The sequence below is a fragment of the Pseudochaenichthys georgianus genome, chromosome 1 (assembly GCF_902827115.2).
Source record: "Pseudochaenichthys georgianus chromosome 1, fPseGeo1.2, whole genome shotgun sequence".
Taxonomy (NCBI): domain Eukaryota; kingdom Metazoa; phylum Chordata; class Actinopteri; order Perciformes; family Channichthyidae; genus Pseudochaenichthys; species Pseudochaenichthys georgianus.
Window position 1 is genome coordinate 44,431,402 of NC_047503.1, and position 16,198 is coordinate 44,447,599.

General features: G+C 38.7%; 2 protein-coding genes across 3 annotated transcripts in view; one reads left to right on the plus strand and one right to left on the minus strand.

Annotated features, from left to right (window-relative positions):
• LOC117450830 (protein SPMIP3-like) overlaps positions 1-16,198 on the minus strand; it is a 349,252-nt gene that overhangs the window by 15,008 nt on the left and 318,046 nt on the right. The window lies entirely within an intron of this gene.
• Positions 10,733-16,198, plus strand: part of akt3b (v-akt murine thymoma viral oncogene homolog 3b) — a 29,350-nt gene continuing 23,884 nt past the window's right edge. Inside the window, exon 1 of one of the 2 annotated variants that reach the window (XM_034088779.2) lies at positions 10,733-11,110. The gene's annotated coding sequence lies outside the window, so the exon portion shown is untranslated. Of the gene's footprint in view, positions 11,111-12,782; positions 12,968-16,198 lie in introns of those variants that run through there. The other variant, XM_034088788.1, reaches the window with a different exon arrangement.

Consider the following 16,198-nt stretch of genomic DNA (forward strand, 5'->3'; position numbering starts at 1 on the left):
AAACACGTAACTCTGGATTTGTTTTAATGTTTGAGGTGCAATAAACGACACAGCAGCTTTTTGGCATGTTAAAACTATTATGTTCTGCCTCGCTCATGAGAGTAACAGCTGGCGAGATTACAGCCTCGCCTACTGATTTTAATGTAACCATATATCGAGCCCGATTGTCGTGTGTGCTCTAAAATGATATTTATAAATAACTATTATCATTTTTATAAGCAAGACAATAAATGGCAAAGATATGTGGAAAATAAACGTATTTAAGATACCTTCATAACGAACGTAACGTGGGAGAAAATACGTTTCTAGCTAAACGCTAATTTTTAGGAGACAGGGTTTCAGGGAGAGCAACAGAGGAGGGATCCCTCTCCCAGGACGGACAGACGTGCAATAGATGCCGTGTGTAAATCGAAAAGATAATACATTTACAACATAGGTAGTCCAAATGTTTGTAAATGCATGTGTATATAGATTCTGCAAGAGGTGCAGAAGTTAATCAAATTACAGTATACTGTTTTTATTAGAATGTAGTTGTTTTGAATGCAAGGCGAAGGCCCCTCTTATGGTTGACACCGGCTATTGCATATCTATTTTTCTATCTTGGCTGATCTGGAGGCAGTTTATATCACAATCATCTTCCGGATTATGCTCACATATTTTAACTCAAGTATCAATCTCCCATTTGCAGAATATAGCTCAGTTCCTCCGTGACACTCCCGCACTTTCACATTTGATCACTTTTGCTGCCAACCCAACTAAAAAGTCTCTTCAATGCATTAACAGTTATCGTGTTTTCTGTTACATTAAAGCATATATTACTTTCCTGGTTGTTTCCTTGGTTGTTTTCTATGAAGAAGTGGATTCATGATCAATGGGATAAGATTACATGATTCAAACTGGGCACTAAAAAGATTACTTTTAAAAGGATTTCTTTGTTGACCTTTGCTTATCGGGTCTAAAGATTGTTTTGTACCAAACCTGTGATATGTGTGTCTGATCAATACATAAAACTATAGGTACCTCAGGGTCTTTTCTAAAGTTAAAGTACTTATACCACACTGTAAAAAGTACTCTGTAACAGGTAAGTCCTGCATTGTCAATGTGACTATATGTGAGTAAAAGTACGAGAGGAAATGTACTTTTACTGATTGGAAAGCTGACTCCAGATCAGTCAATAGCAACATTCAAATGCAATAGATGGTTTCAACCAGTAGAGGGCAATACACACACAATATTAGGAACTCTTATACTTTGCACTAAATTGTTAAGAATTAAACCTGAGTCCATAAACAATACTTCTACTTACATGTCATCTATCATGCTATTTTTAGGCAATAGCATAGGTCTCAGATATATACAAATATATAAAAAACATGTCTATGAAGTATTTTGCTCAAAATACCAAACAGATCACCCATTCTAGCCATGCCTCATATCCCTCCATGTCACTTCCTGTTTCAAAAGTGCTGGTTTGGGGTATAAAGCTTTTTTTAAATAAAAAGGAGGGGTCTGAGCTCATGCGGGACCCGGCAGCTACCGTCTAAACTAAATGCTGCCGTGATGAAACGCCATATCATGGATTATCAAGGATCTGAAACAGTCTGGAGCTCAAAGGCTTTCTCTCTTGCCGGTTACACCACAAGGTGAGTTCCTTTTCTTGCGCGGCCGACGTGCTGGGACGGTCGGTGTTCCCGACTGCATACGTTGAGAAATCGAATATTGTGGGAACAGATCCTGGCTTCAAATCCAATGTTTTGTATTGAACCAGGCATCCAGACTGGACTTTGAGCAGCTTCTCATCCTTTAGTGGCAGCCTATGGAAATGTACTTCTTCCTTCTTTGTATAAAATCCATTTGTGCAGCCTGGGGCAATACAATAAACTCCTGACGACGACCGTTTTCTTGTAATGTAAACTACTGGTGCATTGCACGCCATGTTGTTTGTTATTGAGCTTTGGCCCAGGAAGCCGCACCCACTCAGTGACGTCACTGGGAAAGTCCCGGAGCAATGGAAGCGCCCATGGTCATTAGGCACGTATTTCAAAAAGTAAATTCGCGTATCTCGATCGTTTACATTGGAAATAGACTAGATAAATACATTTCCTAATGGTAATATTGTCGCATGGAAAGCAGTTTGAAAAGTGTTTCCATTTCCCTTTAAAAGAAGACCTTAACCTAAAGTATTATTTAATATGTTAATAAAGGTTAATTCGTTTGTCTGTTTTGCACATCCTCCTATTAATATCTGTGTACATCCGGCACTAAACTGTTTTATTGTAGAGATCACTTATAGTATCTTCTTGACTTTTTATATTCTTTATAATATTTCTATCATTGACCTTCTACTTTCCCCCTATGAAAGTATGTACTCTTAATATTGTTTTAATCAAATAACATTATTCAACAAAAATAATTCAATAACATGCTTTAACCACTAGGCGGTGCACACAAGGTACACACAGCATACTAATAATAACTTTGTATTATTAGTGTAGACACTTATGTATAACATCTGAAGATGTGTAGTTTTATTCATGTTTTTACATAATTGTACAGGATATTGCTATACTATTTCTCTTGTTTTACTTCTACACATTAATATCTGATTTGTAAAACATCACAGACAGAAAGGCATAGGCTATCCGTCATTTAATAGTAAGCTATTGAAATTGTGATTCCATAGATGTGTCTCCCATCACCCAAATCCCCTGACTATTCTCTCAACTCAGTATTTACATTCTGATATTCAAAGAAAATCAGTAATATCTTTAAAAACTACAAGTCCTTTTCGATCAGCTGTGCACCGTTATGGTGTAAATGTAACCTATATACCAATTGGATCAAACATAAAAGTCAGCCGAATTACTATTGATACTGCAAGGAGACGTATTTTGTGAAAAGAAATTGAAGATGTTGTTTAATTGTTGATATATTTATGATCCACGTCAAGTATTCAGTTTTGGCAGCAGTTCTCCTGTTTGTCCAGAAGTCTTCTCATCAGGGCTCTATAAATAAAGAACTACGGCAGATGTGTAATATTACAATGCCGTTATGTGATGACTTCCAAAGAGAAAAGCAAGAACACTCTGAATTAGGTATTATTTTATTTTTCGTTGTCGGATATCATATCTTATTAACACCATATCCCAGCGTGCATTGCAGCTAAAACATCCAATCAACGAGCTTCAAGCTGAGGATCTTGGGTAATCAGTTTAGTGGGTTTGTGGTGTGTATCGCTCAAAATGTCCCGTCTGTTTCCGGTGACTTTATTTACGGCTAAAAAGCCCAAGATTATAGAATTAAATGAATAAATAAAAACAAGGATAATTGTGTGTTATTGTTGAGTAAATAACAGTGTGTTATTTAGAAAAGAATAATAAATTAGAAGGAAAAGATTTTAAAAAATACAGATTTCAGTATTTTGAGGCTCTGAGCCCCATTTCTTTTCCTCACAGACGGAAAAAAAGTCCGACATTATACGATTTAAAATAAAAACAAATAAATAAAAAGACAAAACACTGGCATGTAATTTACGTTAGAATAAATAGAATGGTTTTGAATAATAGATGAGAGTAAATCTACTTCACTTTACAGCCCCGCCCACTTTTGGGGAAACCAACGCTGTCATTTGAACGGCGATCAAGCCTGAAGCCACAGAGATCTTCTGTTACTGTCCTTTCTTCTTAGAGGAAGTACAGAAACACGTAACTCTGGATTTGTTTTAATGTTTGAGGTGCAATAAACGACACAGCAGCTTTTTGGCATGTTAAAACTATTATGTTCTGCCTCGCTCATGAGAGTAACAGCTGGCGAGATTACAGCCTCGCCTACTGATTTTAATGTAACCATATATCGAGCCCGATTGTCGTGTGTGCTCTAAAATGATATTTATAAATAACTATTATCATTTTTATAAGCAAGACAATAAATGGCAAAGATATGTGGAAAATAAACGTATTTAAGATACCTTCATAACGAACGTAACGTGGGAGAAAATACGTTTCTAGCTAAACGCTAATTTTTAGGAGACAGGGTTTCAGGGAGAGCAACAGAGGAGGGATCCCTCTCCCAGGACGGACAGACGTGCAATAGATGCCGTGTGTAAATCGAAAAGATAATACATTTACAACATAGGTAGTCCAAATGTTTGTAAATGCATGTGTATATAGATTCTGCAAGAGGTGCAGAAGTTAATCAAATTACAGTATACTGTTTTTATTAGAATGTAGTTGTTTTGAATGCAAGGCGAAGGCCCTCTTATGGTTGACACCGGCTATTGCATATCTATTTTTCTATCTTGGCTGATCTGGAGGCAGTTTATATCACAATCATCTTCCGGATTATGCTCACATATTTTAACTCAAGTATCAATCTCCCATTTGCAGAATATAGCTCAGTTCCTCCGTGACACTCCCGCACTTTCACATTTGATCACTTTTGCTGCCAACCCAACTAAAAAGTCTCTTCAATGCATTAACAGTTATCGTGTTTTCTGTTACATTAAAGCATATATTATTTTCCTGGTTGTTTCCTTGGTTGTTTTCTATGAAGAAGTGGATTCATGATCAATGGGATAAGATTACATGATTCAAACTGGGCACTAAAAAGATTACTTTTAAAAGGATTTCTTTGTTGACCTTTGCTCATCGGGTCTAAAGATTGTTTTGTACCAAACCTGTGATATGTGTGTCTGATCAATACATAAAACTATAGGTACCTCAGGGTCTTTTCTAAAGTTAAAGTACTTATACCACACTGTAAAAAGTACTCTGTAACAGGTAAGTCCTGCATTGTCAATGTGACTATATGTGAGTAAAAGTACGAGAGGAAATGTACTTTTACTGATTGGAAAGCTGACTCCAGATCAGTCAATAGCAACATTCAAATGCAATAGATGGTTTCAACCAGTAGAGGGCAATACACACACAATATTAGGAACTCTTATACTTTGCACTAAATTGTTAAGAATTAAACCTGAGTCCATAAACAATACTTCTACTTACATGTCATCTATCATGCTATTTTTAGGCAATAGCATAGGTCTCAGATATATACAAATATATAAAAAACATGTCTATGAAGTATTTTGCTCAAAATACCAAACAGATCACCCATTCTAGCCATGCCTCATATCCCTCCATGTCACTTCCTGTTTCAAAAGTGCTGGTTTGGGGTATAAAGCTTTTTTTAAATAAAAAGGAGGGGTCTGAGCTCATGCGGGACCCGGCAGCTACCGTCTAAACTAAATGCTGCCGTGATGAAACGCCATATCATGGATTATCAAGGATCTGAAACAGTCTGGAGCTCAAAGGCTTTCTCTCTTGCCGGTTACACCACAAGGTGAGTTCCTTTTTACTTCCTGCTTCTTCACACACATGCTCTCCAGCACAGGTTAGCTCTGAGTGTTAGCGATGCTAATGTAAACACCGACTATATTACGTCCAAAACAGTCGGGCATTGTTTCTGATAGCAACTTTCTGATTGGGCCGTGGGTCCACATTTCAGATATTACGTCGTATCGGACGCAAATCTGTATCAGCTCCGTTGTTCCCCGTTTTTAGAGATTTGGGTACGGAGGAAAAGAGAGAGGGTTTTATTTTCTGACGCTGCGTGAGTTCCCCGACACACAGGGACACATGTTGATGTATACAAGACATCAAAAAGTGCATTTTGCATGATAGGTCCCCTTTAAGTTTCTACTTAATTACCCAAGGCCACAACCATCTACACACCTGTTTCTATTAAAAGACATGAAGGAATAGTAAGTTCTTCCTTTTTTATAAAGTCATTTGCAATTTTTGCTCTAAAATATATAAAAAATAACAATAATAATGCAATTGAATAATATATATCGCTTTTGTAGGTACTGAAAGTCGCTTTACTATTACAACAGAGACAATGTAGAACAAAAAGCTGTTATTAGAAGGACGTCCACCAGTCCTACCTGTAGATGAGAGAGACGTCGCCTAAATGCTGAGTCACCGTCAGTTCGCTGATTCAGAGTCTGTTTTTAAGAGAAGGTAACCTGAGAGACTTTATGGCTCAGATTCAGATTCATCTAAACAAGTGTCCTCTGTTTTTATATTAGTGTATCTTCTTGTATCTCTCCTCTTCAGATAGTATCTCTGCAAGACGTCCAGGACAGAGACACCCAACACTGAACACTGACAACAGAAGAAACTGACACCACACACACACACACACACACACACACACACACACACACACACACACACACACACACACACACACACACACACACACACACACACACACACACACACACACTACTAAGGTTTCCGTAGGACTGAGTGGAAACTTTACTGTTTTCTTCACCATGTCCTGTGTGTGTGTGTGTGTGTGTGTGTGTGTGTGTGTGTGTGTGTGTGTGTGTGTGTGTGTGTGTGTGTGTGTGTGTGTGTGTGTGTGTGTGTGTGTGTGTGTGTGTGTGTGTGTGTGTGTGTGTGTGTGTGGGCGGGCTGATCTACTGTAATTGACACGATTTGATGTGAGAAATACATAATTCAGCTAGCCTAACTGTAACAATTTAAGGTAACAAGAAGCATTTATTTTGTCTGTTCGACTAGAAACGTGTTATTCTCACAGTAAATCACTGAAATGAGAAACACTCAAAAGCTTTACTTAAAAGTGTGTGTGTTTATTTTTGTGTAGCATGAATAAAGATATCCGTTTGCCTTTGTGAGTTACCATGATTGCAATCAGATGATATAGCCGACCTTTTTAATGTAAAACGTCCTCGCACACTTCACTCTGCTTTTATCCCATCATTTGTTACCTCACATGTATTAGTGCACACAGGCAGTTTTTTAATCAAATAGTCAGATACCGAAAGATTAACACACCCAATTCATGTACCGAAACACATAGGGTTACTGTAAATACATTATATATGAAGACAAAAATAGCCTATGAGTTTTACGTTATCGTTAGCATCACTACAACAAAAGCTGTATGAGTATGTGAAGCTGACAACTGAGCGGCCCGACCAAGCAAAGAGGCAGAACGTCCACAAATACAACCCGGTGTGGGCATTTATTAAAACATGAACACATTACACACACAGCCTCAATCCTGCCGCCGCCGCCGCTACTGCCGTCGCCGCCGCTGCTGCCGCTCACGTGAGCCCAGCCTGCAGCCACCAGGATCTCGCCCAGACTCCCTGCCTCCTAACAGACAGGGAAACAGAGCCTAAATACCCACACACACTACTCAGCAATTAGACACAGGTGAGGGGGGAGGAGACAACACAGGGCACAAACTGCACACAATCCAGCAACAGACATAACGGGAAGGGAAACACTTTTCAAACACAAACATATAACTGAACAGAAGTACACACATACAACCCCAACTAAACGCAGTCAGCACATGAACAATTACTGCCATTTAACGCTATGATGTCTACACCCCCACATATTATTTGCACCCGGATTATTCTTAACCGCTGTCATTCTACACCGGCATAAGCACTTTCGGCGCTCTCGCTACCTCCCCTATTTTGTCAGGCGGAGCCGAGGACCCGACCAACACCTGCCAGACGACATTTCAATTAATACGGTTTAATCCTTTAATAAATACTATCTCAATAATTAGTATAAATTAGCCTATATAAAATGTGCAAATATGTCATGCCAAACGGTACTGTGCAATCACGCTAATAAAGTGCAACACTGTTCACTAAAGTGCTGAGTTACCAGGCCCGAAGCCGTCAATTCACTTTGACAACTTTGATATATTATAAAACTATGTCAGGTATGAACCCACAGGAAATGAGGATTTATAACTAATAAAGGAGAAGATAATTGAGTTCAATGCCACCTCAAAAACGTATAATTTGTGTGTGTGTGTGTGTGTGTGTTAAGATTTCCTCTAGAGGATGCTAGAGAGGCTTTAGATACTGGTTTTACAGTTGACCGTTTTCAGAGTTTCTATCAGTTATTTCTTAAACATATAGATATAGGACATCAGTGTCAGGTATGAACCCACAGGAAATGAGGATTTATAACTAATAAAGGAGAAGATAATTGAGTTCAATGCCACCTCAATAACGTCAGCATTATACTCATTAAAATGTAAAAAAAGAACTGCCAAATGGCTATCATAAGGCTTTAAGAGTCTTGAAGAATACACACAACAAAGAGAATTAACTCGATTAAAATATATAAAACAGGAACAAAATGAATATGTCTTCACCAATTTGTAAAGCTTTAACAATGTCATTATTATACAAGAGAAACATTACAAATACTAAGCAATAATAGATTAGCAGGTCAAAGATAAGCCATGTTTATAGTATATTTGTGAAGGTTTATATGGAATATTCCCATTTTGTAAAAAGATATTGTGAATTGGGGGAATGAGAGTGATTTATTTGCATTAAGTCCGATTTGTTTTCACATGAAATGTATTGTATTCCTGTCTGATATTGCTGAATTAATTAATGTAGTCTTTTCTTGTGTGATACTTTGGGTGGGGACATTATTTGTCATGTGTTGACACGCCCTGAATGGTTTCCACACATCTGACCCAGACCTGGTTGGTGGGATTTGAATTGTTATTTCTTTCTCAGACTGTACTTGATTAATGCAAAGCAGCAGCAGCAGCAGTCAGACTGGGACCAGGATCCTCAAACAAAGCATCCATTCACAGGAGCGCTGGGGGGGGAGGAAGGAGGAGGAGGGAGGGAGGGGTGCTATACATTTAGGTAGGCCTAAATAAATCAATAACAGTGTCAAAGTCTGGGGGGAAATGACTGTCAACATGCACAATCATATGAGTGTGTGTGAGTGTTACTCTGAGGATGGATGATAATGCATGATGTCTAATGTGGATCAGAGGGAGGTGAATTCAAAATGAACTGAATGTGAACATATATCCAGCAGAGAGAGAGAGGGAGGGAGAGAGACAACAAAAGCCGGGGACCAACAAAAGCCCTGGATGCCATGAGGAGAGAGATGCTGCGTTCAGGTACACCCTGTAAACTCCTGCTTCCCAGTGTGAAGGAACATACTGTACAGACCATGTGTACAGACTCAGACATGGTGAGTGACATGGAGAGAATAAACACATAACTGGTCCATTAATTTATTATTTAATCAATATGTAATCTAATTTATAATCATTCTGATCACTGATTGATCGTTTGGGTCATAAATGTGCAGCTTTGTCGGTTTTTCTCTCCTCTCTTTTATGTAATTTTACTTTAATTATATTTGAGGTTTTAAGTGTTGGTCTAATTGAAATTGTTGTTTCAAAAAATCCTCTTTGACGGTGGATATTGAGACATTATTTTACAATTTTCTGACATTTTGTAGCTTTATGTATGAATTAATACAATAGTATTTAAAATTAAATAACTGTATTTTCTTTTTTGCTATCACTATATGCATGTCCATGAATGCATGCACGCGCACACACAGTGTATATTTATTTTAGAGATACGTGGTTCTCACAGGTCAGCGACACAAATATATTATCTAATTTTCTTATTAATTTGATGCCTTGCTGTAGATTAAACTAAGAGCATGAAATGTGTAGCAGTAAAATCAGAGTCCTATTACAGAAAAGTACCTTAAATCATTGCGTTTTTGTTTGATTGTTGCATGACATAAGACAACATGTATATGTGAATGATGGAGAAAAATATAGAAAGGAATAAAATATCACATAAAAATTGATGATGTAAAACGTCCTAATGCAACATAAACATTAATGCAGCAGCAATATTAATCCTAAATCGTAAAATCACTGACTTTTAGGGACATTTTTCATACACAGACTTCAACCTCTTGATTTATGTATTTAGTATGATTTTGAAAACACGACTCAATCTGGATTTAATTCTTCAAGAGTTAGGTATTTGTTCTTGAACTACTTGAGTGTTTCAATTGTATGCTACTTCAAACTTCTAACGCATTACATCTTGGAAGAAAATACTGAACATTTTAATCCACTACATTTATTTCACAAGATTAGTTAGTGGTTACTTTGCGAGTTCATATAATTAATACGAAAATGAAATGAATGGTTAAAGCTTTTTATAATGGATTAAGATGCCTTGCAGTATAAAACAATCAATCAAGTTATCTCCACCTATACCAGCTGCAAAATCTAAATTATTTTCACATATAATTTATAATCCAGCAATGAAAATTGCCGAATCTGCAGAATGAGTACTTTCAATTCTTTTTACTTATTTTGATGTAAATACTCTTGTACTCTTACTTGAGTCATGTTTTGAATGCAGGAGTTTTACTTGTAAATGTGTGTTTTTCTACACTGTGGTATTATTACTTTTAATCAAGTAAGACATTTGCTTATTTTTTCTACCTCTGATACGGAAGAGGAATAAGGCTAGAGAGAGATTTGGGATGTGACCAATGGTAAAACAACATTTGATTTCTGTGAAAAAGTCAAAATTGAGGAAAAATTCTGAGAAAAACATCACATCTCTGAAAAAGAGTCTGTATTATTCTTTCGGTTTTCTGAAGTAAATATAATTATTTTTCAAATGATTTTTTGTTCTTGAAAATCTCGGAATTCTGATATATATATTTTTAATTCTGAGGTTTGATCAGAGCTAAAAAAAACAACTTTGTGTAACATCCCAACATTTTTTCCTCACGTGGCTCTAACCCTCCGCCCTTGATTACACCTTTGAATCTTATAAACCCAAAACACATTTTTCCAGTTGGGTTGAGTCATTTGCCACCTCGACATCCACATTTCCGACGCGCCCCTGAAGGCAGCAGGAGTCCTCCCAGTCAGATCTGGCTGAACGTGACGTGCCGGAGAGCAGCGAGGTTTCCTGGCGGAGCTGCGGAGGAGCAGGAGCGGGTCTGCTGTCTGTCTGTCCGTGTGTCTGTCTGCCTGCCACCGCACTCTCTCTCGTCTGTCTGCTGTGGGACACACACACACTAACACAAATAAACCTCCTATTTCATCGTCTTTCCACGGTGTCAGCGGCTATGGATGCATCGCTGTCCTCCTCCTGTTCTCCCCGCTGTTGGATGCTCCAGTGCCCATAGAGGAGGAGGAGGGGGGGAGGAAGAGGCGGAGGAGGGGGGGCATCTCATTCTTCGACTACCAGGTGAGATTATTATTCTTATAAAGTGATATAACGTGGTGGCGGGGGGGGGGGTGTTGGGGTTTGGGGGGGTTGCACCGGGGTGAATGGGTTTGTGTCGAGCCCGGAGCGGAGGTTAGCATGCTAGGCTAGCTGATGTTAGCTTCGTCATCCGCCAGTGTGAGGAGGGATGCGGCGCCGGGATGCTGCTGCTGCAGGAGGGGAGGGGAGGGTATAACGGTACCGTCTGGCCTCGGCCCATCTCCGTGATGAACGACACCCCAACCTCCCCGTTTATCCCCCTTTCATCCCCCTCCTCCCCGGTCTCCCATCTCCTTAAAAACACAGCGTCTCAAGGGTTTTTCCATCTGAAACACATGAACATAATACACAGATCCACCAACGGTTTATACCAACGGCTGTCAGTTAGCCAGACATGCTAACAAGCTAACGAGCCTTCCAGCCCACCAAACCCCCAGGAAGTGAGCCGGACGGTGAAGCTCATTTTAGGTAGTGGTCAAATTGTGGTACTAGAACTTCCGTGTCAGTCAGTGGCATTATTGGGCCCAAAATGACTTTTCCCCATTGACTTACATTAAAAGATTCAAAGGCTTTATTTTCATATGCACAGTAGCTACAGTTTAGATATAGCAAAGAAAATCCCGACCAAAAACTTCCAACAATATAGTAAAAAATACAAGAAAATGTATTTGAATAAAAGTAAAACGAGAAAAAAATACAACAAAGTAAATATACCATAAAACCTTCAAATAAAATACCATAAAATGTAGGACTCGGCGTATATATTTTTTAACAAAATCAACTACCCAGTACAAATACATGTATAACCTTTAATTAATCATTATGGGTATGCAAAGTTGTAAAATGCTCTAAAAGCTGAATCCAGAGTTATGTTTCCCTTTTATATTCTGGATAAATTAAAGTGTTCTATTCAAGACGGAAATACTGCAGCAACAGAAAGATAAACGTTACTACTATTGCAGAAATATATATAGGCTATAATATAATATAGATAAGATGGACCTTTATTGAGCCCAATAGGGTGTCATAGCAGCAACAGAAATACAGATAGTACATATGGGATGATAAGAATAAACATAAAACGATACAAAATAAGATAAAATAACAATACAAATGTAGTAATAGTATGAATCGAAATAACAAAAAATGACATTTGAATTTAAGCTAAACTGCGCATGCGCTATGGGCCCCACATACGGGTAATTTTGCTCAGCCTATTTCGTGCTTCATTCGCCACTGAGCTACTCTCATAGGAATGAACGGGGTCCCGCCTCCATCGCTGTATCCACTTCTCTTTATACATCCATGTTCCAGCCGGCTAACATTAGCATTAGCACCACCCCTCCTCCACCACCTCCTCCTCCTCCCCGCTAGCATCCCTGGCTAGTTTTCATCCTTTTCCAGCCGAGCCATCACAGGCCACCCTGTCTCACACAACCCTTCCGTTTCACACCGGGACTATTTTATCCCCTTTTTAAAATCAGCGACTCATGGGTTTAAACGTCGCAGCCAACCAGACATTTATTCGCCCATTGATATAAAACGGAGCACGCCAAGCGGATGTTGTTATGTAACGAGATAATGACACCACACGCCCTTGAAACAAAAGCTGTTGTTTCAGTATTTGTTTGTTTGTGGTGCGGTGCAGGAACCCAAATCCTGGTGGATAAATTGGAGACAGGGGTAGGGGGTTAGTGGCGGAGGTTTGGTTTGGTGTAACCGAGGGCCGCAGCTGTGAACCGGCTTCTGAAATATACAACGACTGCTCCTGTCAGCCATTGTTTTTGTTGTCATCGGAGGGCTCTCATTTGTTCCCAGCCTCGGATCTTCCCATTGATGGTGTGTCGCTGTGCATTGAAGGAACAAGGCCAATTTACCTTAATTATGATTCAGTCATTAGGGAGAATATCATTGTTACCTAGATACTCTAGTGATGTATGCAATTTATATTTTGAATTAACTTGCTGCTGATGTTCATTTTTATTTGTATTATGTTTAAATCTCATTTTATCTTTTAAATATTTTTAACTCGTGTAATGCTTGACAACACTGCTGCTGTGACAACATAATTTCCCAATTTAGGATAAATAAACGATCTATCTATTCATCTATCCATATATCTATCTATCTGTCTGTCTGTCTGTCTGTCTGTCTGTCTATCTATTAATCTATCTATCTGTTTGTTTGTTTGTTTGTTTGTTTGTTTGTCTGTCTATCTATCTATCTATCTATCTATCTATCTATCTATCTATTGAAGTACCACTTAGAGGTTATGTCACATTGGGATACATGATATAGTTATTTTTGTAATAAGATGACGGCTTTGCTTTTGTCAGCCATTTTTGTTGTTGTCATTGGGGACTCTCATTTGATCTTCATTTGGATGGTGTGTGCACTGTGAAGGAAAGGAAATGAAATTGTAATGGTTAATACTAGTTGTGTGGACATCGTGAATGCTATGGTGGGATTCGGTCAATTTGACTCTGACATAACATTATTTTTGTTGTGGTATTTTTTTTTTTGATGTTTACCTTTTTGAATTGAAGGAGTCATATCTAAATATGATTGTTACGCACAATTATATAGGTAGTACAAGTTATGTAAAGATGATTAGTCTGAAGAAAGGTCAGTTAGACTCTGAGAAAAAACAATTGTATTGTTAAATATCTTCTTTAAATGCCAGGATTCATATCTAAAGGTTATTTCCTCATGGGTAACATGATATAGTCATTCCTGTGATAGGAAGACTACATAGTCATGCTCTTGTCAGCCATTGTTGTTGTTGTCATCGGAGGGCTCGCAGCTGTTTTCCTTCCCCTGACTTCCCATTGATGGCGTGTGCTGTGTGTTGAAGGATCATGGACCGTCTCGACTCAGTCATTATATGGAATATGGTTCTGACCCACAATATGTACAATTATAACGGTAATACAAGTTATGGGAAGATGATGAAATGCTATGGAAGAAAAGGTCAGTGACACTATGAGATTGTTTAATGTCTTTTTTAAATACCAGAAGTAGGATCTAGAGTTTATTTCACCATGGGTAACATCATGTGATAAGATGACTGCACAGTCATGCTCCTGTCAGCCATTGTTGTTGTTGTTGTTGGAAGGCTTGCATTTGTTTTCAGCGTTGTATCTTCCTATTGATGGTGTGTGTTCTGCGTGTTGCAGGAAATTAACTTGCTGAAATTACAAATGATGTTTTATAGTCATTATATGGAATGTGATCATTATAACGTGTGCAGGAAATACTAGTTTTGAGGAGATAATGAAATGCTATGGTGGAAAAGTCAATGTGAAAAATCATCATAATGTATTTTTAAATTCCTTGTATAATACCAGTTAAGGTTATCCCATTATGGGTGACATGTAATAGGCTTTTTTTTACAAGATACAACTCCATTCTGTTGTCATCGGAGGGCTTGAATGAGTTATCTCAGCCTTGTATCTCCACATTGATGAAGTCTGCTCAGTACATTAAACACATGTGGCCAGTTTGCCCTATATAACATCTCTAGCACAGCATACTCTGACTGGTGCTGAAATGTCAAATTATGATTCAGTCATTAAAGGGAATGTGATCTTTACCCACAATGCACTGAATTGTGCAGGAATGGCTATAGCCGTGAGGGGGAAAACTCAGTACTACAAAAATACTAGCAGCAGTAGGACCTAGAGGTTATGACATGATGGGTAACATTACGGGCACTCCTGTAATGAGACCAGATTTGTTGTTATTATTGCATGGTTCTGAGACGGCAAAATGCAGCTTAGCATCTAACCAGAAGTGCAGAGTAATGTACCGTACTTTTCGGACTGTAAAGCGCACCTGCATATGAGCCGCAGCAGCTAAACTGTCCGTCTGTCTTGCTCTCGTTCCGTCTCTCGGTTCCACTTTTACTTTGGCGCGCTACCTGTCTCACTCTTTTCCGGCCTCCAGCTTTTCCTGCTGGAGCCCGCCGCTTAAAGGTGGCGGGCGCGGACCGGTCCTAGAGCCCATAGAGTTAAGGTGGTTAATTGTACCTGTAAAATCCATAGATTTAGGAGGTTCCCTAGTGGCCGTTAGCTGTACACACAAAATGGGGGAAAAGTCGCGGCTTATAGTCCGAAAAGTACGGGACATGTGCCAAGTGGTGTGATAAATAATACATATAATAGACAGTAAAGGGCTGACATGGATATGCTGGATATATGAAGCATGGACAGTAATGAAAACATGTATAGCTACAGTGTGAACAGTAGGACATGTGCAGCAGTTACAGTTGTACTGTGATGTAATACAAGACGATCATTTATGAGTCATTGTTGTAATAGTGAGAGTGAACAGGAAGACAATATTTGAGCATATGCATCTGTTAGTGCTCGCAGAGGTCTAAAGGGACTGAACATCAAGATATGCAATGTTATGCCTCTAATTTGTGATGCTATTTATCAGTCGTCTCCTAGATTGTTTTGGCTCTGAGGTGCTTAGATAATGTTACAGCGCAGCCGAGGAGAACGCCATTGCTGTTTACATCTCACGCTGTCATGAGCCTCTCCTCCGGGACGCTTGCTTCTGCGCAGTGATACGGCTGCTGGTGTTGTTTAGTGGAAGGAAAGTAGTTCCTACGTAGAGCTGCTCACAGACGGGTCTGTGGCTTATCTGAAATAAACTGGGTCATGCTTTTTGGAAAAGTAGAGAGATTTCTAGTTCAGTTATATTTTAGAGAGCTGACAACAAAAAGGTCAAATGAAAGAGACTGATGAAGAACTTAGGAGGACGGTTTAGGGTTAATTTGCTACCTAGTTTTTCAAATGTCCTTGTTAGTTGTTACATTTATCTTTATCATGTTTTTGTTGAATGGCCATTTTTGACTTTCTTTGTCAAAGAAAACCATTCATTTTAGTTTCAGTGTTAACGTGTCTATCTTTTAGTCGCATTGATCATTCGAGTCAATCTAATTAAGCTGAAATATATAATTGTTTCTTTCTCTCAAGGTGCCGTCTTGTCATCGCCCCGTCTTAGTCATGAACATTTTTTGTTTGCGGACAGAATTAGTCATAGTTTTCCTTAATTAAATGAACA